This window comes from Alligator mississippiensis, chromosome 1 (genome assembly GCF_030867095.1).
Source record: "Alligator mississippiensis isolate rAllMis1 chromosome 1, rAllMis1, whole genome shotgun sequence".
NCBI classification, from domain to species: Eukaryota; Metazoa; Chordata; order Crocodylia; family Alligatoridae; genus Alligator; species Alligator mississippiensis.
This window is the reverse complement of record NC_081824.1, coordinates 140,730,467-140,757,322: the sequence shown is the minus strand read 5'-3', so window position 1 is coordinate 140,757,322 and position 26,856 is coordinate 140,730,467. Positions and strand designations below refer to the sequence as shown.

At 44.2% G+C, this 26,856-nt stretch overlaps 1 long non-coding RNA gene across 2 annotated transcripts in view; it reads left to right on the top strand.

The window, feature by feature from the left end:
- LOC109281207 (uncharacterized) overlaps positions 1 to 26,856 on the top strand; it is a 72,649-nt gene that overhangs the window by 24,167 nt on the left and 21,626 nt on the right. For both annotated transcript variants that reach the window (XR_009455614.1, XR_002087773.2), the window contains exon 4: positions 20,392 to 20,505. This is a non-coding gene — a long non-coding RNA (uncharacterized LOC109281207). The remainder of the gene's footprint in view (positions 1 to 20,391; positions 20,506 to 26,856) is intronic.

Genomic DNA, 26,856 nt, shown 5'->3' with positions numbered 1-26,856 from the left:
CAACACGGCTACAACTGCTTCCCTAAATATAGAAATGCTTAATGTGCAAAAGATTCTTATAAGGTTACTGTATCCCTTCACAGCAGAATTGGGATGCAAATATATTGTGTTCATATTTGACAGGGGTGTTACAGTTCATTACATAAACAAACAAATCCTTACCCCATGCCCAGTCCGAGTTCTATAATAAGAATAAAAACCCAATACATGTAAACATTCAACTAAGTAATTGTGTGGCAGCATTTTTAAAGGGAAATAACAAATTCTTCTCTTCAACCATTACCTATTACAGTAATAATTTTAGTCATCTTTAAGGTCAAGATGCATATGTACCGATTAAACAGGCTTAAATCCTTAAAATAGGGCTTAAGCAGAATTCAAGCAATTGAGCAGGGATTTTGCTGGCCCTGTGCTCAGGGATGACATTTCCCTTCCACAGTAGTAGCTATATATGCAACAGTCAATTTGGGTGAAAAGCAGAAAGGGAATGAAAGACAGAAAGACAGCTGTGCCTGTATAAAGAGGAAGCGCTATGAGGCAAGAGCAAGCTTGCATTCCATTCATGAAAGAAAGTGCAAATTTATGTTGCCTCTAGCAGCCACCCTTGAATGATAAACTAGAAATTAAAAGGTGAATCCTTCTTAAGGAATTCAATGCATTTTTAAATGTTAAATTTGTTATTAAGTTAGATTCATTAATAAATAGTGAATCCTTATGTTTCTAGTAATAATACTGCAAACTAGAATAAGGCCTTGAAGTAACAGATAACTGAAATAATTGACTAGCCACATTGTCAAACCAACACCTCACAAATACTCAAACTTCCTTGGGATACATAAGATTTAGAGCACATCATCAAGAATGTCCATGTAGGATAAGCTATCACAATTTCCATATGGGAAACCACAAAATAAATATTGCTTTCAGCAGCAGAACTTCCTGAAATGGTGGTAAGTGATGTGATTTAGCAAACTGATACAGTGCATTCCCTCAGTCCAGGAAAAGAAATCTGCCAAACACTTATTAAGACCCTTCAAACCTGATTAAAGTCAAATTGCTGGAAACATTCGCTTTCATATAAAATATGCACAGTAACACAACCTTAATTAGACGTACACGTCTCTCAAGATATCAATAAATGTTTCCTTCGTGATAAGTCTGATTTAATAGACTGCAACAACCAGGGAATCTTTCTGAGACATAATTTGGGGAGAGGGAGAAATTAACAAACTCAAATATTTAAACCTCAATGCCAATTAGCAGACCACTCGTTAAAAGGAAATGTCTGAATTTCAAGTTTATTTGGCTTCAACCAACGAGGCCAAAGCCTTGAATCACATCATAATTGACTGGAGGCTCAAGAAGGTGCTTTTGGATATTAGAGACTAAATCCATGGAAGGCTTCAACAGGTTCTGTCCTGGTGTGGATTTGAGTAGTGACTGAAAATGCACTAGAAAACTAAGAGCTTGAGTTTAAGGTCCTTTTTTCCCCCACATGTGTGATACAGGAATTGGGGAGGACGGGAGCTTGGGGAAAGGTGGCCTGCTGTATTTAGCAGGAATCTTTGTGGCCACCACTGTAAGGCCCCTGGCAGATGTTACACTTCAGACATGATTAACTAGTTAATCACATCTTTAGTAGTAACCCAGCCACATGTCCATGCAATTAATGCCGTGATAACACAAGGAATAAGCCACAAAGCTATTACACAAAATATATGCAATAACTTTGTGGCTGGTTCCCATCACACCTTAAATCGAAGGTAAGGACAGACAAATCATCTGACTGGGGTTCCCAAGATTGGGAGTACCAATTATCTGACTGCCACTCCCAGCCTCAGGGATGCATTGGAGTCAAATCACAATCCCAGGATGCCCCTGAACTGGCAAGAGGACCTAATTGATATCTGATCCCCAATCCCACTTGCACTGCCTGCCATACATATGTAAAATGGCAGAAGACAAAATTGTTGGGATCATTCCTTGGTTCCTGTAGTTGAACATCTGCCAGGGGCCTAAGTAAAAGCAACTTATGTTTCTACTGCTTATCACTCCCTAACAGCTTTGGGTAACCAGTAATCTGTGGAGTGCAGCATCTTCCCCACCCCTGAGCAACCCTTATATTAAGGGTTTCAAGGAAGGTAAGGCTAGTCACTCAACCAGCTCTATGCTACTGGTGAGTCTCCTACATAAAAGGTGTTCCTAGCCCCTTAACGACATTTGGCAGATTCCTGCAATGGCATGGAAGGACAGGTACTTTAGCATATAAAAGTTAGTCAATAGAGAATACACCATAACCCACGTATAAAATGAGCTAACAATTAAAATTTTCTTAATCTAAAGATAAATCCTTAAACAAATTAAGTGAAATCAATGGAAATTTTGTCACTGAATTCAGTGAGACCATGATCTCATACCTGGTCTTCAAATAAAAGGTAAAAATGCCAACTTCCCGATTTTAAATAAGGTTGACTTTAATTTTTAAAAAATTCTCACACTCTCTCCAAATCCAAAGGCAGTATTTCAAAGACATAAAAAATTATGTTCCTAATATGTGACTTATAAATGCTGGCAGACATGGTACAGTAAAAATGTGATGGGCATTTCATCTGTGTCATTTCATCTTCTAAGCTCACATATGCAAATAGTGGAGGAACAGGATATAATGACAGAGGCTTCAAGTGAAACAGCAATAGAGCCAGACATTAAAAATATAAAGATAGAGGACTTAAAAAAAACCAAACCCACAAACAACCAAACTCATTCCTTAACTCTTGGTATACCAGAACCATGTTTTTAAGGCAACATGTTTAATAAAAAAGGCATAACATGGATCAAAATAGCAACCCTAAAAATAATATGCCCATCTAAAAACACACAGACAAAATAACTTAAAAGAAGTGAACAGACTCTTTGTAAATCACATTACTACTGAATGAAATACTACAGAGAAAAAAAATTTGGGGGTGGGTGGGGTTGCCAATTATTTGTCACATGAAGATCAAGAGAACTCCTTAGGCGATTATTGCTCAGTTTCCGGGACTAAAGCATAGATGCTCCATTATGTATCTTGAATCAATCCCCTCTAGCTATTCCAAAGGGTGGTTCTGGGTTCAGGCAGTTGCATTCAACCCGCTTTATTACATAGAATTGGTCACTGTAACAAGGCTTTTGATGCAGGAAAAATGGAAGGGGAACTTAGGTGATTTCCCCCTCGCCCCAAACCTTCAAAGGCGTGGATGTAATGATGGCAACGCTGTAGAAGAAATTCTTCTGCATGCCCCCAAAGCAAAGGCTGTGCCACTTAAAGTTCAAATTTCTCCATGGTCAATGAGAAATAACATAAACAGCAGACATTCCCTTCAATCAGTTGCAGAGCTGCTGTTTTCCTAGGCACAATCAGTTCTTCCATCATGTAAAAAGGACTGAGATCTTTTACCACTTTCCAAAGGAAACTCTCAGTCTCATCAAATAGGAAGTAGGCCTTTTTTCCTGCTGCCAGAATTTACAATTGTTCTGCAGTAGCCATACTACCACAAAAGAGAAGGGGAGGGCAGCAGCAGCAGAAGGGGAAAAGAAATACAAATGGGACAGCTTAGCTCTTTAAGGAACAAGTGATTCTGTGGCTGCCAAATCAACTGTGGAGGAAGATTCCATGTTCTGTGAATAAGATGACAAATATTCATCAGTAGGAATTAAGGGGGGAAAGGGAAATTCCCCTAGGAGCTGGTGCATCCCAGATAGTAGCTAGACACAAATGAAAATAAAAGTACTGCTATGCTGCACTGAGAATACAGGAGGGAAATGAATTAATATGGGATGTAGTGCTTACAATAAACACATCTTAAAAGAACATCAAGAGTTAGATGTCACACACCATGGATGTGAATGAAATGAAGATAGGCAACTTCATAAGTTTTGAAAAAATGTACATTCACTGAAAACAATGAGGCTGGCAAGGCCCAAAACCTCATGGGATACCATGTCTGTCCCCAACAAGTTAACCTGCTTTTTGTAAAGCATTGTTTTTTTAATTTAGTTTTCTTTCTTTCTTTCTTTCTTTCTTTAAAGAACTAGCCTTTCTGCTTGTCACTGAAATCTCTCTCCTTCCCCCATTCCCTTAATTTTATTAAGACCATAACTATAGCTCCCCAGCAGAATGTTTTGTTGTGGCTCAGGTCACAAGAGAGTTCTTTAACTCAGTTTTATTGAAATTTTATTATGGGTTAGGTACACTATAAAAACATGGTAGCTCTCCTTCCACTGCAAATTTTGCTTCTTTTTCAAAAAGTAGATGAACAAGACCACTCTGACACTTTTAATTCCAAATTTATCAGGGCCATCTTGCACTCCTTTATATTACCTTCTCCTATAACAAGGTTTCTCATCTTCTTTCCACCCTAACCCCTTCATTTGCCCTCTCAATCTATCTCTTCCCTATTTCTAACCTTTCACTCCTTCCTCTCTTTCTTAACCTCCTCCTACTCTCTTCTGATTACTTCCCTTTACTATACAAGCAAACTGGTCTTTTCCATTCTCCAAAAGCAGACACTGTACTCTACCTGCTTCCTGGACTATTGGCACATTTGATGTCTCCTCTGAAATCCCAATGGGTCTTTTGGAAGTGATGCCTCCAATGCTTATCCCTCCATTTTACTAAGGACACTCTCTAGTCTGGTGTCTATTCCATCTCTTACACAGGCACTGCTTGCACTACTATTTCTAGCAACCTCTTTTAGGTCACATATCAGGATTTCTATTTTCTCTTAATCCTCCTTGCTCTTTTCATAGCGTTACACACAATCATATTCTCCTTTTGGTAACAACTGCTGTGTCAGACACTAGGGACAGAAGTTCCACATAAACCAGTTTAAGTGATCAGAAATTGGTTTAAACCTGTAACAGAACAGAAGCTCAGTACACATAAACCAGTTTCAAAATGGCTGAAACTGACTTAAGATAAACCTGGTTGAATGTAGTATCAGACTTAACTGATTTGGGTCAAACTGGTTTATGAAACTTCTGTCCCAGACCCCTTCCTGGTTCAAGTTAAATGACAGTCCCCCAGCATCCCAGCATGCTTTCCAGCCCTGGGCTGGGCTGGGCTGTCTGCTCCAGAGAGCTGGGCTGGCCCTGCCCCTCTGCTTCCTAGCTGGAGCAGTGAGGGCTGGATGACAACAGGGAGGGAGACAAACCCAGGCGAGGAGGCAAGCCCAGCTGGGGATGTAGTCCAGTCTAGAGATGAAACACTGCCCCCACCCCCAGCAAACCCCAGCTGGGGTCTGGGGCCAGGGAGAGGGTGTTAAACACCCCTTCTCCCACTCAAACTTACTGCTGGCTGCAAGTGTGGACTGCAAATCCCAGAGGCACCTGGAAGCAGGAAAAAGAAGTGATGAACAACCCTGCAGAGTCTTGCTGCTGTGATTCTGGACTACAAATCCCAGAGACACCTGAAAGCAGAAAGAGGAAGTGATGAGCAACCCTGAAGAGTCTTGCTATTGTGATTCTGGACTGCAAATCCCAGAGACCTCAGGGACAGCAGGAAGAGGAAACAAACACACAGCACATGCTGGCTATGTGCCAGACAGCTGTGATCTAGCACCCCTCATCTTCTGGCCCGAGCTACTGCAGGCATGTGGCTGCATTTCCTGAATCAAAAGTAAATGTCTGTTCACTTCTGTTTCAATTTAATCTGCAATTTAGACTAACTTGCAAAGACTAAATTGAATCAGCCTCAGGCTTTTTGACTGTCTGTACTTAGCCAGAAAGAACAGCTCAGAAATGTAACTTGCCACTCCTAACATAAGTCTCTTCAGGCTGAATCCGTAGCATCTCTTCTTCAGTGTTTACCCATCAGTTCACATAGCCATAACTTGAATCCTTATTGTTCTTCTGAAAACTTTCCACTCTACCCCCTTACTGTTTCTGTTGACAGCCACACTATCAGCACTGTCATTTGGGCCTATAATCTTGGGAATGTTCATCTTTTCCTCCTTCCCCCTTCACATCAAGGCAGTGTTCAAATTTTGCCACTTCTTCCTTTTACATTTCTATAATCTAATCTTTTCTTTCTTTCCAGAGAGCCAAAACTCTCATCTTGGCTCTCATCAAAATCTGTCTTGATGACTAAAAGTCCACAAAAAACACAGCTGCTAAAACCATCTTCTCAGCACATCAATTTGAACATGTCAGTTCTCCTTTAAATGTCTCCTGACTCATTTTGCAGCTTAAATTCAGGCCTCTTGTCTTTTAGGCCTTGGAAAATTCTCTCCCTGCCTACTTTCCTGATCTGGTTTTATTGTAACTTGCTTGCTAAGCTGTGCCATCAGCCTCTATGCACAATATTCCTTATCCCAGTGATCTCTGCCTCTATCTCACACTGTCTCTACTTGCAGAACACATTTTCTGACCTAATAAATAGGGATTCCAGCCTCTCCTATAATAATATTCTGTAAGATCTTCTTATTCAAGATGTCTAAAAGACAGCTAATATTTCTGTTGTTTAGTTTTTAAATTATCTTCTTTCACCAGGTAACTTATGTTTCCATTGTTACCTTTAACCTTTTTCCTGTTATCTCCCCTATTCTTGTATTATATAGAAAGACGTACATAAACACATGCAATGATTGAATCTTGTTTGAGATTAGTTTATCAACTTGTTGGAGCAATGATCTTGTCTCACATGCATTATGAAGGGCTTTTGAACAACAACAGTAATAATTATATGACAAAGATACATTCTAATTTTAAGAAGTCTTGTTCTGAGGAAACCAGAACTCTCTCTCCCTTCTCCTATTCTAGTCCAAGCCATTCAGATCTCCAGGCTTATACAGATTTGCAACAGAGCTGTTGTGCTTCTTTCACTGAAATTGCATTTGACCCAACAGTGATTTGGTGCTTGTTATAGTCCATTATGTTGATACTAGCCAATTGCCCATCAAGAATAATGCGGGGGAGGGAACTGGGATACAGTGCGGTCACCTAACACCCCATGCTGTCGCTGTTCTGCCTCTTGCAGGGAGCGGGGTAGGGGAGCAGAGGCCAGCACTGCTGGCCCCAGCTCCCCCACCCCCCATCCGGTCTCTGCCTGTCAAGAATGGCAGGGGGGAGGGGGCTGGGATGGAGTGCTGCCACACAATGCCCCATGCCGCCACTGTTCTGTCTTTTCTCACTTTGCTTCTGTTGGTAGGGGGGAGCAAGGCCACTGCTGGCACTCCAGCACCCCAGTTTGGGGCCAGCCTCTCCCCCTCCCCCTCGCCACTTTGGAACCGGGCCGCTTTCCCCCACAGTGTCCCCTCTCCCCATCCCAGCCAGCTGTTGTTTAGGTCCAGTGCCAGCATGGCTTGCAGGGAGCGGGATGGGGGAGCCAGGCCAGCCGGTCCTTTGCACCACTTGCAGGGAATGGGGTGGAGTAGATGAGGCCAGCGCTGCTGGCCTTGGCTCCCCAACCCTCTGTCCAGTCCTTGGTGCGGCTTTGGAATAATGGCAGCACACCCTCATGCTTGGAACACTCTGATTGTCTGTTTCCATCAGCCAATCAGAGTGTGAATAAAGTGTTGCAGACAGATGGACAGACAGATAGACTTAGGCTTTTATAATATTAGAATGGCTAGTCCAGTGCTATCTGCTGTCATGCAGAGAACTTAGGGTCACTTTCTGTTCCAGTCTCACACTACCAGAGTTGAGAGGGCTTGAGTTTTGTGGAAGTGATATATTCAGACCCAACAGAAAAAAGTGTGCTTAACAGAATATTCCATTAAGTAAATGTGGCATTTGTAATGGTTGTGTTGGCTGTTCCATACAACATGTATTATTCCTACACCTGTAACAAGTTATTATTATCTTGGTTCATATATTGCTTCTTTTTTCTTTTAGATAAACCTTATTACAAAAATGCTGCATCTTTGCATCACAGACTCAAGAGAACAATCATTTTGAGTTATGCCAATTACATGTTACGAAACAATATATAACATTCTGCCTTTCACTCTACCATTCGGTAAAATCTGTATTCTGTTCCTTTGAACGCTGGAAAAAATATTTTGATGTAACATCTGCATAACCAAGAATTAGGGGTATAGTTTGTATAATCAAATTCCGTAGTGTTGTAAGATGGAGGCATAATTTAATCAGCTTACAAAATTACTTTCAAGGAATACATTACATATAAAAACTCTATTGCCTTCTTTAAGATCTTTGCAAAAGTTGAATACTAATTGATTATTGTAGCCTAGTCTCTGCCACCAAATGTGATTCTCAAGCCATATATAATTTCTGTTTTTTCAATAACACTGTTCAGATATCCCTCTAAATATTCCACTTTCAACCACATCCATACCAGGCTATACTAACAGATGGAGTTTTATGTACAACTGTCTTTTTTTTTGTAGCTGATCAAAATGAGCAACCAGACAAGACAGAAATTTGCTGAAATTGATTTCTTTTTGCACTTTTAAAGATTTTATAACTTAGCACTCATTGATTATGCAAGGTCTCTGGTCTCCAGCATCTGTTTGCTGCATATGGGAGCAAGGCAAACTCCTTTTTATGTAACTGCACACAATGAGACACAAATACATATCTTGAGAAAAGGGAATGGCATTATCGCAGCTTCCTTTGCAGGGTGAGACCCCCACCCCCTCTGAACTAGTACAGGGCAGATGGAACCAGGAAGAGAGGATGTACTGTACCATACTCCCTGAGTGCTTATAGATAGATATGATAAAGCCAAGTTTTTCCAGATAGGAAAGAAGGGCTGTGTGTAGACAAAACAAAAGGAGTGTGTGCATGACACTTTAAAGTGGGCTAAATGCTTTTGCACTGCTTTAATGGTGTTGGTGTTTGCATGCACCAGTGGCATATTGCACATTAATTCCAGCTGCTGTAGGAAATTTGGTGGCATAATGCGCCTTAAATGACTTGGGATGCAGCAATGCTGCCCCTAGAGCTGTGGAGTGAAGCACTGGGCTCCGTGCAGCTCAGGGGCTCTGCAGGAAGCCCTGCAGGCAGCCTGGCAGCAGCCCAGGAAAGCAGCCTTTGCCCAAGAAAAGTGGCAAGCCAGATCTTCCCCCCTTTTCACCCCCCCAGAGCCTGCCTGCCTGAGCTGTGCAGGGGCCCAGTGCTTCCCTCTGCAGCTGCAGTGCCCCCCAGGACTACCTGAGCCAGCTGCCTGCAGGCAGGTGCTGCCTGGGGGTGGGGAGGGGGTGCCACTACAGCAGAGGGAAGCACCAGCCTGCCCCTCCACCTCCCCCTGCAGCCCAGGGACCACTCCGCCCACCGGCAGCTCGCCTTCTCCTCCCCACCAGAGAAGCGGGTAATTGAGCAGGGTGTGTGCACGACACGGGGGTTTAATCAGCCCTAAATTGAAGCAGTGTTTTTTAAAACCCACCACTTCAATTTAGGTCCCCTGTTTCATCTACACATGCCCAAGGAAAGCTGTGGCTGAGATTCAGGGCTGGCAACTTAAAGGAAGATTATAAGCAGTTCATAATAATCATAAGTCTTCCTGACAATTGATTCATATGTGAATGTAGATAATCTACCCATTTGTAAAAGCTGCAGACCATGTATATTTAAGGCTCCTGAAACTCATGGATTTATTCCTAATCATCAGAAGACATGATTATACATTGCAGAGGTTCATTATTAGAACTCTAGCTTTCAGATTTCTTTCTCAGACCTCAGCTGTTTGTTTCATCCCATTCAGCTCTATGAGCATTGGAAAAGATGATCAAATCCTACTCTATACTCTCTTCTCTCCAAACTATTAAAAATCCAAGTCTGACCATTACAAATGCAACACTCACTTAATGGAATATTGTGTTAATCGGTATTAACAACAGAACACCTGCTGAACATGCATTTGCTCAAGGAAAAAGGAAGCAAGCTTTTGGAAAATTTAGGGAATCTAATTTCTCCTCACCACTAGCAATCCCACTCCTTTTATCTCCCATCAACAAAATTCAGTTCTAATGTCCACAGCTGCTAGAACAGAGCTTTTCAGAGAGCACTGGGGAACACATGTCAAGGCAAACACACATCTGAGTTACAGATGTCACTGTGCTGTGCCATTATCTCCCAGGCTCAGTCAGAAGTATCATGTTTTTAGACAGGTTGCTTTCCTGAGACCACCACAGAGATCCATACTTAAAACAAGCAAAACACCCCCCCCCCAATAAACCCTGAACAATCGACCAATAAGAAATAATAGGAAATAAAAAAGAACTCTTCAGCTCCCAATTCTAAATGGAGAGGATCTCATTGCTTGATAAGTTACACCCCTAGAATCATTTTACTACCTTCCTGCCCCAAATGAATTTCAAAGTTGTCCATAACGCTGCGCTTTCTAATATCTGTCCATGCCACTCTCACATTTGCTCCTTCATATACTTCTTCCTCAGCAGTTTCTTTGTCTAATTCTTCTAGTCCTGGCTATAGTCTCTTATACAGCACCTCTTCATAACACTTTAAAAAAAAAACACCTTGCCTTTATGAAGTCTTCTCCCAGTGACCAACCTGACAATGTTTTCACAATTGGCTTTTGTAGTGTTGTCACATATCATGTTTTGTCTGACTTAAGCTGCGAATTTCTTGGAACACAGACCTTGTCTTTATTAAGAGTTTTATCAAGTGCTGCCCTATAAATAATAATATTGTGGAAGGTAAATGTAATCTTGCTGTTCAGAAACATATCAGTTTATCTATACAGTAAATTGTATTTGGGCTAGTCTGAACTGAAAATCCCATTCCTCAAAAATCAAATCCTAATCTGGATTTTGGACTTCTCAAAATTCAGAAACCAATGATACAATTTGACATCCCCCCCCATCTCTGATTCCCTGACTGCCAAACTTCAGGGTTTTAGGATGAAAGTTTTTCGTTCTGCCCAACCTCCAATCTAATTCCATTAGATTTTGTTTAAAATTTACATTGTGTGTTGAACATGTTGAAATGTCAGGATGGGAGTGCATCACTTCAGTGGGCCCAAGTGTTACGTTTCAACTCTTGATATACATTGTAATAAAGATGTAAACAAGTGGAAAGTGGAAAAGCATAAAAATCATCTTCACCTGAACTTTGTTAAGCTATTGCAGGCTTACTTGGACTGGGTAGGAATTTTTAGCTCTTACGGAATCTGCATCAATATTTTTTGTTTTATGTAATAAACATAGTCTGTTTGAAATCTTGTTTCTTCTTTAATGCAAGCTACTTATAGCCTATGCCATAAATGTCCTAAATTTAATCCTTCCTATCAATCTAAGGAAAAAGGGAGAGATGGCAAGAAACAAAAAACTCCAGCTTCTGTTTATTGACTTCTAAGAACTGTTGGTCTTTTACAAACCAAAAAAAATTCTTTGTATCTAGAATCTGCTGGGTGCTAATTTGACATGGCAATGAGATGAAAGTTGGACTCATGCTAGTTTCAACATCAGAGGATTGGAATGCAGCCTACTTAGCATAGAAGTCAAACAATTCACTGGCAATAGATTGCTTTCCACTTCTAGATCTGCTAAATAAATAGAAAACTAATTAACAGTGTGGCATGGCAGATGTAGCAGGTTTGAATTTCATTAGAGCACTGGCTAAGAACTGAAAGAATCAAGAAGTCATTTTATGTCCTAGTGTCTGATGAATCTTTCATACTGTCTTTACCATGGGACAGACAAAATGTTATCTATGTGCCCTCCCTGTAAGTATATTTCCACTTTGATTTAAAAAAAAGGAAAGAAAGAAAAATGCTAAGCTCCTGAAATCAGTCCAAGAATTCTTCTCATTTTTTCAGAAAACTATTTTGGTTCTGAAGCAGCCAGGTTTGTTTCTTTGCCTTTGTACATTTGTGTTCAGCTACTTAAAACTTTATTAAATAACAGCGTTTTACAAAACTATGTTTATGTTTCATTGCTTGTATTTCTATCCCTTTGAGGAAAAGTGGCAGAGGGATATATCATTTACTTTGCTGTAGCAATTAAGAAGATAGAGTCACATAAGGAATACCTAAAATCATATAAAAATAATGTTTTGGGCATTTATTTTTAGTCTCTCCCCCCCCCCCCCCCAATCACCCCACACACATACTAAACTGAACTTCCCATAATTGCATAACCAGATTTAGTAGTATTAATTAACAATAAAAGTAGTGTTTTGGCCCACACGAGTCAGTAAGATAATTATGTTACTTAGGAAATAGTAGTCATATGATTTTGCTTTTGGTGCATAATGAATTACATTAAGTTTTGTGGAACAGAAAGATTTTACAAAACAAACCAAGCCACAGAACCTGTCTGAAATTCTTCAACAAATACTTGAATGAGGTTCTTCAGCAAGTCCCTAGTTCTACTAGCCTTATGTATAAACATGCATACAGACATATTTAATCAAGCAATAGATAAGTGTCTAAACCACATAGCCTGGAAAGGTATTTGGGCTGGCATGCAGGGAATACCCGACACATTTTTGTATTTTAATATTTGGACCTTTGAATATTTTTGTCAGACTTTACATAGCCTCATTCCTAGGCAAAAAAGAACTAAAAGTCTTTCAAGTGGCCATTATAAAGCTAAGTACTATACATAAATATGCATGAGAGGTCATTATTGCCATGAGATGATACTTAAAAGGTTCGAGTGTCTCTTACTAAGATTTTTCTACTTGCTCTATGACAGTAGAATGAGTACTTCAAATGTTTAGTTGCATCCTAAAGATCTGAGACTTCTTTAGGTTTTATCCCTGCTATTTGTGCAGTGGGGACTCCCAGTTATCAAACATTAGCTCCCAGGGGCCCCTACATGAAGTCAGCCAATGGACTACCAAGGCTGTTATCTACATTGAATACAATGGAAAGTACCAGTATAGTTAACGTACACTGTTTTAGAAATTCTCTGCAACACAAGTTCTATACTTCCTCTCACTCCTGGAAATCATAGGAGCCACTAGAAAACTGCCTGATGAGCTCTTCTATATAGACTTGGCTTTCATTCTCAGCAGAAACTAACTTCAGAGTAAATCTAATATCATCAGGCCTTGCTTTCTCTTAAGAGTTTTGCTCTCAGCCAAAGGACTCGGTACTGTTTGTTATGATTCCTATTCAGTATTATTTTTTCCTGTTAGGTAACACCACTCCTTCTGTGCCTGCCCCACTCCCCCCATGTTACTGGCATGGCAGAGTGGGAAACATGGTTATACAGAGTAAAGCTTATATAGTTTGTTATGAATATTTAAAACATAATACCAAAGCACAAAATGCAATTCAGTGAGCAATAGGAATCAGAACTTTTATTAGACTTTTGCCTGTAGACCAATACCAATATCACTTCTGCCATGAGGTCTTATTCCTTTTGCCTGTAGACCAATATGGCTACAACCTGGGTACCTGATTCGGTGAGCAAGACATTTACAGAAACGCAGGCACTGGCACTAGAATAAATGAATGCAAACAAAGCTATTTCATTTTGTTGGTTTTTATTCTTTTCTTGGGCACAGGAAAGATCCAGCATAGAGTGATCAAATCAGTGTATACGGATTGCAAATTTATAGCTCCCTTCTTCCCCTTCCCCACTCCCTCCCTCATGGACACTAAGAATCCTCATCTCCCATTGATTTAATTTCACTGGGAGCTGTGTGGCTAGGGACAGACATTCAAAAAGCCAGAGTCTGAATTGATTCAATCTTTGCAGGTTAGTTTAATCTGCCTAGATTGAACCAATTTGAAAGTGAATAAACATTCAGGAAATGCAGGCATATGCCTGCAGTGGCTCAGGCCATAAGTCAGGGGGCTCTAAAGTGAGCTTCGGCTGCAGGGAAGCTGTGCTGGGGGGGCATGGCCAGCCCTAGCAGTAGCATCAAGCAAACTGGCCAGGGAGGGGGTCTGCCAGCCTTGACTGACACCACTGCCGATTGCTCCCTGTGTGTGGCGAGCAGTGGGATATGCTCCTTCCCTGTCCCCTCAGCCAGACACTAGAGGGAGGGGGGGAATAACCCCCCTCTCTGCCCCCTCGCTTAAGGGGGCCATGCTGGCAGCCTCTGGCCATGCACCCACCCCTGCCACTGCAGCAGCAAGAGGGGAGGGACCATGATGGGGACAGCAGCCCCTCTCATGGTGTGCCAGGAGCCTCTTTCCAGTGGGGGGCTCCACTGCAGGCTGGGGCGAGGTGGGCAGAGCTGCTGCAGACTGTACAGGTGGAAGCTTTAGCCCTGCAGCTTCTGTCTAGCACATGGAGCTCTGGATCCAGCTCCAGCTGCTTTCTACCCTCCTCCCCACCATCACCACCACCATCACAGGGGCAGCTCACCACACAGAGCGGGTGGAAGGCAGATGGAGCTTGAGCCAGAGCTCCAGGCACTGGGCAGAAGCCACAGGGCTAAAGCTTCCACCTGCCCACCCAGAGCTGAATGGCGGGGCAGGAGCAGGAGGCACAGCTGAAGATGAAGGGACCAGAACAGCCCTGCCAAGCCCAGCCAGCATGCCTCCAGTGGCTACTCCCCCTCCCTGTCCTGTCCCTGCTAGGCTGCTCCGGGCGGTGAAGGGATTGGGGCGTATTGCTTCAGCCCTGAGCATGGAGCTCTGGCTCCGGCTCCAGCTGCCTTTTTTCACCTGCCCAACGCAATGAGCAGCCCCTGTGGGGGGAGCAGGTGGAAAGCAGCAGATCTTCATGCTCTGAGCAAAAGCCACCAGGGGAAGGGAGGGGAGGGGAGGGAGAGTAGCCACTGGAGATGAGGGGAAGCTGCATGCTGGCTGGGCCCAGCAGGGCTGTTCTGCTTCCCTCACCTCCAGCTGCAGCTCCTGCTCTTGCCCCACTGTGCAGTTCCATGTGGGTGGAAGCTTTATCCCAGCAGCTCTGCCCAGTGCCTAGAGCTCTGGCTCCAGCTCCGCCCACTCTGCCTGCCCAGTGCAATGAGTAGCCCCTGCAGGCAGGGAGGGGGTGGATGGAAAGCAGCCAGAGCTGAAGCCAGAGCTCCACGCACTGGATAGAAGCTACCGGGCAAAAGCTTCCACCCGCCCACCCAGAGCCATGTGGACGTGTCAGCGGCAGCTGGAGGCAAGGGAGGCAGAAGAGCCCTGTCAGCCCCGGAGAGTGCATAGCCTGTGCTGCAGCTGCAGCCAGCAGGCGCTGCACAGGACAGGGGCACAGCAGGGGCTGTGAACTCCTGCGGCAGGTGGCTGCTGGGCTGTGGGCCCACCAGTGCCTCCAAGCCAGCATGGGCAGAGCACTGCTTAGCCACCTGCCACCCATGCCCCTCAGCCTGAGCCAAGGGCCCAACCCCCACAGCTCAGCTTAGCACAGCCCAGCCCAGGCTTGCCCCTGTGTGTCCACCTTTAGCAGCCCCTGTGGTCCAGCCCAGCTCAACCCTGCAGCTGTAGGTGAGGCAGGTGTATGGCAGTGCCATGGCAGCCAGCTCTGGCCATGCCCCTGCCCCTGCAGTGGGGAGGGGGGCAAATGCCTGATGGGCTGCAACACCCCAGCCAGGCAGACCTCACCTGTGGTCCCCTGGCGGGAAAGGTGAGGAGGGGAATAAACCCCTTCCCTGCTCCCTTTGCCTCAGGGGGCCATGCTGGCTGGCATCTGGCCATGCCCCTGCCCCTGGCTAGAGAGCAGGGGGCAAAGCCAGCCCTGCTCTCCAGAGCAGACAGCATAGCCCAGTGCAGGGCTGCAGAGCATGCTGGGATGCTGGAGGACTCTGAATTAACTTAAACTAGGAAGGGGTCTGGGACAGAAGTTGCACAAACCAGTTTGACCCAAAGCTGTTAAGTCTGATACTACATGCAACTAAGTTTATCTTAAATCAGTTTCAGCCATTTTGAAACTGGTTTATGTGCACTGAGCTTCTGTTCTGTTACAGGTTTAAACAGTTTATGTGTAACTTCTGCCCCTAGCATATATGTTCATTCACTTTCAATATTGGGCTAGTAGCTTATACATCATGAGTCGGCAGTGTGACGAAGCTGAGTCGGCAGTGTGACGAAGCCATCAAAAAAGCCAATGGCACTTTATCGTGCATCAGCAGATGCATGACAAATAGGTCCGAGGAGGTGATACTTCCCCTCTATTGGGCGCTGGTCAGACCGCAGTTGGAGTACTGCGTGCAATTCTGGGTGCCACACTACAAGAAGGATGCGGATAACCTGGAGAGGGTCCAGAGAAGGGCAACTCGCATGGTCAAGGGCCTGCAGACCAAGCCCTACGAGGAGAGACTAGAGAAACTGGATCTTTTCAGCCTCTGCAAGAGAAGGTTGAGAGGCGACCTTGTGGCCACCTATAAGTTCATCACGGGGGCACAGAAGGGAATTGGTGAGTATTTATTCACCAAGGCGCCGCCGGGGGTTACAAGAAACAATGGCCACAAGCTAGCAGAGAGCAGATTTAGACTGGACATTAGGAAGAACTTCTTCACAGTTCGAGTGGCCAAGGTCTGGAACGGGCTCCCAAGGGAGGTGGTGCTCTCCCCTACTCTGGGGGTCTTCAAGAGGAGGTTAGATGAGTATCTAGCTGGGGTCATCTAGACCCAGCACTCTTTCCTGCTTATGCAGGGGGTCGGACTCGATGATCTATTGAGGTCCCTTCCGACCCTAACATCCATGAATCTATGAATCATTGTTATTGGTAAGATGTATATTATACCAATGTGATCCAAATGTTATTGTGCATTTTCCTTCCATTTTGCCACTACTGTAGAGCTGTTTTTTTCCCATATCCCCCATTATGTATTTCATAATTCTTCCTGCTGCAGCAGTTTTTCAAAAAAAATGTCTAAACTGTAGCTTTTTTATACTTGGGTGAGAAACATTTGAAATGTAGATTCTCATTCTTTATTTGATGTATTAGGAAAGCTGCCTATCTATACCCAGGGTAGCATAAAGAAAATGAGTAAGCTGTCCCCAGTTGATGCTGCTCCTTTTCCTTCAAGTCAGTTAGTCACATCCTCTGTTACAGATGGCTGACTGGTAGATAATTAACCCCATGGAGCCAGCCAGTCCTTAGTTCCTCCTCAACACTAAGTCACCAGTGTGTGTCACTGGGAAAATCCTGTTCCTATAACACTAAATAGTTAAAGTGAAGTCTATAAATCCTTTATGTCTTAGGCTAGTTTTGTTCATGATTTGGTGCTTGCTCATTTACTGCCATAACATGCATTCCTTCAGCATCACTGTTTGCTGGCTTTTGGGCTTATCCTGGAGGTATATTGCCATTTATTCCTCAGTTAAGCTATCCATTTCTTGACTTATTGACTTTGAATTGATCTCTATTGATTTAGCAAAAGGACATTTATCTTTGTTTCCATTTCCAAGCAACACATGTCCCTGTATTATAAGACTCCTGACAACAGGGTTATCTTTAGTGTCATGGCCTTCATCTGTGACAAACAGTCTACTGATTATTTTTGTATGACTAATCCTCACTGCAGAAGCTACTCAAAAATAGCAAACCTTGCTGACGTTCTTTTAAAGTATTTTGATCTTAGTTAATGAACGCACCCATTCAGCCAGGCCCCTGCCAGCTTGGTTCTGTTTCTCACTACTAAGGAAGGACATCTTCAAACCAATAAATTCATTCAGAGCACAGAAACGGTAATACCACTAGCACATTTATCAGGCCAGCTGACTTAAAGGTGCAGTGAATATTTGATAGAATCAGCTAGGAGCAGCTAGAGAAAGTCCAACAGCTGACAGCTTCCGTGCTTTTTAGAACCAGATATTAATGGGTTGTGGCCAAGTCTGTATGTTCAGACAAAAAAAAAGTTTGGAAACAGAGGAAATGACATGAAAAACATGAGGAGGCTCACTTCCCCTGCACAAGGGGCAGTTTGATTTGCAACAGAGCTGTGGAGAAAATGTTGCATATGCAGCAAAAAATTTTTAAAAAAATTTAAAAAGCAGTAGAGGATTTTTGCAAGCTTTGCAGAAAAAAAGGGGAAAAATGGAAAACTTTTCCTTCCTCCCCCTTAAAACTAATTATCCACCTTAGTCCTACAAGATTGTTGTGGTTATGTGTCAAGCTACTGGGCACTTATTTTTGCCTCAGAACACAAACCTCAGCCTGTTCCTTACCACTGCTTCTTCAAAAAGTCATTGCAGAGCTGCACTCAGGACAGTACAGGAGCTCTTGCCTGAGCACTCAGTGCATTTTAGGGAAATGAAATTCTGACTCCCAAAAATAAAAAAGGGAAATGAATTTGACCAACTTTAGATTGAGTTAGTTTAACCATTCCACAGACAAGCAGAACTCTACCAACTCCAGCTATCCTCAGTTATTTGAATTGAGTCAGGCTGGTTGTCTGACTATTATTATTTAAGGATATTAGCCTGAGAATCTCAAGGCAGAACATCATCTAAATCAGTGCGGCCAATCTTTTTGGAAGTTGTGCTACAAATTAGCTCCATGAGTGTTCATTCTCCTCTGCCCAGTCTGCTGCTCTGCTTTCAGCTCCCTATTCTGTACTCCCCACCCAATCTTCTCTTCCTGCTTCATGCCCTGTAGTCCCTGCCTGATCTCCTTCTCTGCTTTCTACCTCATCACCTGCTGTTCTGCTTGTCCCCCTCCCTGACCTGCCTAGTTTCACACACAGAGGATGCCTGTGCCACAGCTTGGTCGCCCCCAATCTAAATAATTCTAAGCTTTTTTCCCAGATCCCAGACAAGTTAATAATTATAAAAACACCGTGTTCCTAATTTTATTGCCAATCTGTATAGTCACCAAATCACATTTGGGAGACAGCTCCTCAAGGAAGAACTCATACCTCGAAGATGTCAGTAATGAATGAATGCATGCATGTCATGCTTCACAATGCTCCTGTGGGCAAGTTGTATCAATTAACATAACTGAGCTTTTCTTATTCCATGATTTAAATTAATCAGGGCAAAAAGTTGAAACCATTTTATGGTGTTTCGTCATGGATTTTAACTGATACATTGAGCATGCATTACCTTTCACAAAGATTATCCTTCATGTTGATGGCCAGTACAAGCGCTATACACTAGGTCCACATACAAGTGTTCAGTTCTACCGGTAAGAATTTTGGAAACATTCTTATTGATAGAAAAATAGCTCGGGACCTGCTATAGCAGTATACATGTGTCCCAACTGCCTGGCTGAAGAGCTTTACAGGCAAGCTGTCCAGCCAGGAGGCACTAGAGAGCTTCTCCCTCAACCACCCACATTGCTTAGGGGAGCCTATTACTTGATAACCTGTCTTCTCCCCTGCCTGAGAAGGGGAAGGCTGTCAATGGGCAGCCCCCTGGACTTTCAATCACTGCATGTGAAGCCCAGATGGGTAATTTCAAGCCAAAGGCCCAGGGAAGTGGGGCCAGGTATAGCCTCCCGGATCTCAGGTGCCAGATCCCCAGCTCTTAAATTGCTGTATACATGGCATTTAAAGACCAGCAAGCTGTGAACTGGGGAGGGGATAGCTTCCCTGGCCTCAGTTCCCAGCCTCTGGGGCTTGACAATCTCCACCTCTGCCACCCAGCTGGGTGACAGGGATGGCTTTTTAGGCATGGAGGCTGAGAACCAGGCTTGGGGATGGTCCCCAAGTTAATGAAGCAGCAGGGGAGCAACTAGTACTGTTGCTGCTCCCCTCCCCTCCCCTCCCCTCCCCTCCTGGTCTTGTCCAGGAGGGCAGTGTACAAGTGAACTCTCTCTTCCAAGAAAGATCTTCCAGGCTAAGACCTGGAAGATCTTCTCCTGGAAGAAACATGTTTTCCCAAGAGAAATTCAGTGCACACTTGTACTCTCCTCATTTTACCAGGATAATCACTATTCTCCTGGTAGAAATGTAACACCTGTACAGGGTAGAAATAGTGATTACTATTACAGGGTAAAAATAGTGATTCTACTCTGTAATACCTGTATAGGGTAGAAATAGTGATTCTCCTGGTAGAAATGTAACACCTGTACAGGGCCTATGTCAGTCCAACCAAAGCCCTTGAAATAGGATTTATATGGGATTTAAGTTGCAAACAGGCCTTGTGATGACATTGCAGGGAGACAAATTTCACCACTAACAATGCTCTGCTATGACAAGAGAGATCCACATCTGTTGGTAGAAGCACAGGTGATGACTGGAAGTGGTTAGACTTTGTAACATGGTCCTCATCCATGTGGGAACAAATGATGCAGCCTTGAGTAGTCCAGACTGTATCATGAGTGACTACAGGGCTCTGGGGACCAGGCTTAGGAAGATGGGGGAGCAGGTGCTCTTCTCATTAATCCTCCCAGTCAGCGGTTGCAGTAGCCATCATGTCACCTGTTTCAGGGAAGTCAACCCGCGGCTCCAGAGTTGGTGCCATTGTGTGGGTTTTGGCTTCCTGGACCATGATCCACACTTCCATGCAAGGGACCTCCTGGGATGCAATGGGGTTTATCTCTCTGCAAAAGGTAAGAGTCTCTTTTCTTACAGGTTGGCTGACCTCCTACATCAGGCTTTACACTAAGTACGATGGGGGATGGGGAGGCAGGAGATGGAGAGAGTCTAGAACTTACAAACTGTGAGACATGCAGCAGTACACCCCAGGTAAGTACCAAGGGGCCCTTTGGGCATCAGAGCCGGGGGGGGGGGGGAGTACCAAAGGCACCATTTGTAGAGCTCAAGTGCCTTTATACTAATGCTAAGAGCATGGGGAACAAGCAGGAAGAACTTACACTTCTGCTTGCAGATAACAACTTCAGTTTAGTGGGGCTAACAGAAACCTGGTAGGACCCCACTCATGACTGGGATTTGAGGGCTACAGGTTGTACAGAAGGGACAGAGTAGGGAGGAAAGGGGGTGGGGTTGCTCTCTATGTAAAGGATCATTATACATCTACTCTAATCAAAATGGGATCAGAGGAGGAGAAAGTTGAGGCATTGTGGGCTAAGATACATGGAGGTAGAGGGGAAAGGGACTTGGTGGCAGTGTGCTACAGACCACCACACCAAAGGAAAAAGCTAGACTTGGAATTCTTGAGGCAGCTCTCAGAGGCTGTACAGTCTAGGAATATGGTTGTCATAGGGGACCTAAACTACCCTGACATCCACTGGGAGGAGCAGTCAGCCAAATCCAACCATCCACGTAGGTTCTTAACCTGCAGCCAGGACCTTCACCAAATGCAGGAGGTATACGGTCCCACTAGGGGGAATGTCTTACTGGACTTGGTGTTGGCTATGGGGGAGGACCTGATAAGGGAGCTGCACGTTCGTGGTCACCTTGGAGACAGTGACCACCAATCAATCGAATTCACCATACGGCATAGGCTGGGTAAGATAACCAGTAGGGTGGAAGTGCTTGACTTTAGGAAGGCTAACTTCAGTGTACATAGGAGTCTAGTCAATGACACAGTGCAGGATAAGAGTATTGGTGAGATGGGAGTCCAGGAAGGGTGGTTGTTTCTAAAGGAAGTGATCTTTTGGGGGCAGAGGGAGACTATCCCAGTACAAGGGGAAAGGGTGAAAGGAGCCAAAAAACTTCCTTGGCTAAACAGGGAAATCCAGGGGAGCCTAAGGGCGCAAAACAGAAGGCATATAGGCGGTGGAAGCCGGGGGGAGCTACCAAGGAGGAGTATACCTATTTGGCCCGCACTTGCAGGGAGGCAGTTAGAAAGCAACTGCAAAGCTGAGGCTGGCAACACAAATTAAAGACAACAAAAAGTCTTTTTTTTAGGTATGTAGGGAGTAAAAGGAAGGCACAGGGCAGCATAGGACCCCTACTGAATAAGGAGGAGCAATTAGTGACAGACAGGGGGGACAAGGCTGTGCTATTCGATTAGTTTTTTGCCTCGGTGTTCCTGAACACGGGTCAAGATAAATCTCCTAATGGGTTCTTAGATGGACATCAGAGGGACACCAGCCCACCAACTGTTGACGCTGACTTGGTGCAGAGTCACTTGGGTGGACTGGATGTGTTCAAGTCAGCAGGCCCAGATGAGCTGCATCTGTACTGAAGGAATTGGCCGGTGTCATAGCAGAACCACTGGCATGGCTGTTTGAGTGCTCATGGCGCTCGGGTCAGGTCCCGGAGGACTGGAAAAGGGCTGATGTGGTCCCTATTTTCAAAAAGGGGAGGAAGGAGGATTCAAGTAATTATAGGCCAGTCATTCTCACCTCCATCCTTGAAAAGGTCTTTGAAAAGATTATGAAGGATGTTATTTGTGGGAGTCCAGTGGGAAAAATAATGCAGGAGGGAAACCAGCACTGATTCATAGCAGACAGATCATGCCTGACCAATCTGGTTTTGTTTGTGACAGGGTCACAAAATGCTTAGATGCAGGAGTAGAGGTGGATGTTGTTTTCTTGGATTTTAGCAAGGTCTTTGATATGGGATCTCATCCCATTCTCATAAATAAATTAAGAGGCTGTGACATAGATGTATACATGGTCTGGTGGGTGGCAAATTGGCTTAGCGGTCACACCCAGAGAGTGCTAGTAGACGGGTTGGTATCACTCTGGAAGGATGTGGGTAGTGGGATCCTGCACAGTTCGGTCCTTGGACCTGTACTCTTCAATATCTGCATCAGTGACTTGGATGTGGGTGGGAAGTGTGCTCTGTCCAAGTTTGCAGACGATACTAAATTGTGGGGTGAAGTGCACACTCTGGAGGGTAGGGAACGATTGCAGGCAGATCTGGACATATTAGAAAAGTGGGCAGTACACATTAGGATGCAGTACAACAAGGACAAGTACAGAGTGCTGCACCTAGGGTGCAAAAATATCCAGCACATCTATTGGTTGGTAAGTGACCCTTTCAGCAGCATGGATGCAAAAAGGGATCTCGGAGTCATAGCGGACTCCAAGATGAACATGAGTTGTCAGTGTGACAAAATCATCAGCAAAGTTAACCACACTTTATCATGCATCAGCAGATGCACGACAAATAGAGCCAAGGAGGTGATACTTCCCCCCTATGCGGCATTGGTCAGACCGCAGTTGGAGTACTGCGTCCAGTTTTGGGTGCCGTACTTCAAGAAGGATGTTGATAGACTTGAGAGGGTCCAGAGAAGGGCCACTCGTATGGTTAAGGGTTTACAGGCCAAGCCCTATGAGGAGAGACTGAGGGACCTGGACCTCTTCAGCCTCTGCAAGAGAAGGTTGAGAGGTGATCTCGTGGCCGCCTACAAATTCGTTAGGGGGATGCAGCAAGGGATCGGAGATGCTGTGTTCACCAGGGCGCTTCTTGGGGTAACAAGGAACAATGGTCACAAACTGACAGAAAGCAGATTTACACTAGATATCAGGAAAAACTTATTCACAGTAAGGGTGGCCAAAATTTGAAATGGGGTTCCAAAGGAGGTGGCACTCTTCCCTACCTGGGGGGTCTTTAAGAGAAGGCTGGATAGGCATCTGGCTGGGGTCATCTGACCCCAGCACTTCCCTGCCTAGGAAGGGGGTCAGACTTGATGATCTGTTGAGGTCCCTTCTGACCCTAGCATCTATGAATCTATGAATTAACTTCCTAAGGGGATTCCAGAGTCATAAGGATTCTGTATGACAGTTTTGCACAGAACTAGCAAGTCTTCATTTCCACACACACACACACACACACACACACACACACACACACACACACACCCCTCTCAAAATAAAAACAAGATATGTGTGGTTCAGAAGACAGATGAAAGCAGTCAGCACTGGAGTTAAAAATGCAAATGCCATTACCAGGTTTGTCACTGTTCCAGTTAATAAAGATTCTGGAATCTTTTTTAGACAAGATACAAAGAAACATGTAATGGGATTACAGAGACATAGCAGTTATCATGCCATTAATTTTTCCTCATGTCTCACTTTACACAGTAATTACACTTACAATTTAATAGTAACAATTTGGAGTGAAGAAGGCCATGTGACCCCAGAGACCCTGTAATATTTCTTTCCTCTAAATGTCTAACTTTATTTTCCCTATGTCAAAGAACAGGATGCATTTATACCTCTGTTAAGTACTGAAAAATCAACTCTTATCATGCCAACCCCCTACCCCACAGCTCCCTCAGGGGTATCAACCTTTCAGCCATGAAAGGCTGGCCCATTAGAAGTGGTCATAGTTGGCCATAAAAATCACTGTCAAGTGCAATCAGACAGAGCCTTTCCCTATTCCAGTCCCATATGGTCCAGAAACATACAAAGAGTGGGAATACAACCCAGGCTTCTTGCATGGTAATGCAAGGCGCTATGGCAAGCTCATTAAAGTGGCCACCCCTTTTTCAGTTTCAGATATATTGTACTCACAACTGCAGGTGCAGTTTTTTATCCTTTGGTAGTTAGACTTCTATCTTAAAGAGGCATTTTATAATTAAACGTCACGTAATCCACATTAATCCAGGTCCTTTCTTAGCTTCAATTTATGCCCCTTTGTTTCTGAACCTCTCAATGCATTTCATAGCACCTGGATTATTGCACCATATTCCAGGTATAGTCACACAAGTTCTTTAAGCAGTGTAGAAATGGTTACTTTTTTCTATGTATACATCCTAGATTTACTTTCCTATCCCTTACAGGCAATGAAGCCTAGGTTTACAAGGGGATTTAGGCACAAAAAAGCCTCTTTAGACATTTAAGTCTAACGTTTGGACACTGCTTACATCCTCCAAATCCCCACATAACTCTGTCAGCACCAAAAGTCCCTCAGTGCTTATGCTTCCATAGGCACCTATGTTTCTGCTGCTGTATATGCACACAACCTTTTCAATCCTGTCATCTCAAAGTAGCTTGCTCACATCTAAACCCTAGCTCACAGCTAAGCCCCACCAGGATTCACAGAATAAGGGTGCCCCTGTCAGTGTCACCTAGGGGCTTGATCTGGTACTTGTGCTTTGGGAACACCTCACCCACACAAAAGAAGACTCTCCCCCTCCACCCTTTACTCAATAGTCAAAGCAGTTCACACTTTCACCCAGGTCAAGAAGTCTGAATGTGGACTCTCACCCTATAGTTATTTCACTTGTCATGAAAGTCTTAAATATAAATAGAATGGAAGTCAGGTCTTACCAGGGAAGTGCCCTAGCCACTGGGCTATAGACTTTTTATCACCTCTTGCTCTCTCTCTGGCACAAAAAAAATGCCTTGTTATTTTATGCCAGGTCTGTCAATCCTCTAAGTGGCTTGGGGCTTCACACCAGGCTGTACCAGTGGCGATGCACTAGTACAAGCCATGGATCCTTGGCCTGTACTAGTACATGGCCCATCCTGCTGCACCATGTATGTGGAGCAGTGCCTCTGCACTGTGCACACGGGTGACCACTCCCTCCTCCACAGCTGCACTGCATGCACAGGCAGCTATTGCACCATGCAAGTGGGTGGCCCCTATCTCTGCTTCCTTGCTGTACCATGCCACAGGCTCTTCTGGTGCCATGGGCTGCATTGCCCCACCCCTACAAGAGCAGGAAATGAAAGTTGAGGGAGAGAGGAGGAGCCTTGAGACCCTGGCTGCAGCAGCAGCTGGAACAGGATGCCAGTTGGACAGCCCTGCTTTCTATAAAGTTGAACATCTTTAACAGGAGAGACAGATTACCCTCATCCCTGAATGCCTCTTAGACCAGTAGTTCAAGTGTGTACCAGGGAAGTGCCTATGCTCACATCTAAACACCTCAGACAGAGGTAGGGTCATCTGCTTTGGATCTGTGTGAGCTACTGAGATAAAGTGAGCTACTGAGATAAAATGGAGGACTGGTCCCTTTTTGACTTTTGAACAAAATGTTTATGGCCCCCTCGAAAGAGGGTTCATAGATGTGAACACCTCATACCATTTCATAGGTAAAACATGGAAAACAAAGGCACTGCCAAAGCCCTGTTCATAGCAGCAACAGGAAGATAGTTGATTAGTAGATGCTCAGAATATCTGAGGAAAAGGACCATGCCCTATGCTACAAAAGGCAGCAAAACCCATTATGGTCTGTACCAATCTGACGTAGGAAAAAATTATTTTCTGGCCCCAGAATTGATGACCAGTATGACTTTGAGTGGAAGAGCATGATCTTCTAGGGAGGAATCTCTGGGGGTAGAAGGGGGGGGGGGCAGTTAAATATCAGTAGATTTATCAGTGCACTTGTAAAAAATTCCTAGTCTTAGCTAGGGCCAGTGTCCCAATGCCAAAGATGAAATTAAAATCAATGCAAAACAAAGATAGAAACCAGTATTACTGAGAGAAAAACAATTATTTGCTGGCCTCAATTGGCAACCAGCAAAGGCCCTGAGGTATGGGATTATCAACTGCCTTTTATATAACAAGAGCCACTTTTCTACCCCAACCTGGGGACTGCAAACATGACTCAACATCAGGCATGCTGAACAGCATGCCAAAATACCCTGTCCTATCATGCCATTCCTTCCATAAAGCTTACCCAGTTTAATCGTCAAGAGATTTAGGATTTTTGGCCCACCACTTTGATTGGAAGACTATTCTAAAAGTTTCATTCTTCTGATAGAGTGGTTCTCAATCATTTATTGGACTTGAATCACCCCTCCATCGCTTTTGTGAATTGAGTGGGACCCCATTTCTAAAACTACTTTAGGTGTATCCTGGAGATCAATGCATGACTGCACAGATGGTGCTGCCAGCAGGGATTTGGCTTCTTTGACCATGGTATGTTGTTCCAAGAAGGACTGCTAGGAAGAGATGGGATCCACCTGATGAAGAGACGGAACAGCATCTTTGAAAGCGAGCTCACTAATCTAGTGAAGAGGGCTTTAAACTAGGTTTGCCACAAGACGCAGACCAAAGCTCTGAGGAAAGTGGGAGGAAGTACAAGGAAGAGGGGCAACAAGGGAGGCCTTCTCATCCTTCCTGAGAATATAGGGCAATCAGCTAGTTACCTCAGGTATCTGTACACAAATGCACACAGCCTAGGTAGCAAGCAGGAAGCATTGGAAGACCTTGCACAGTCAAGAAACTATGATG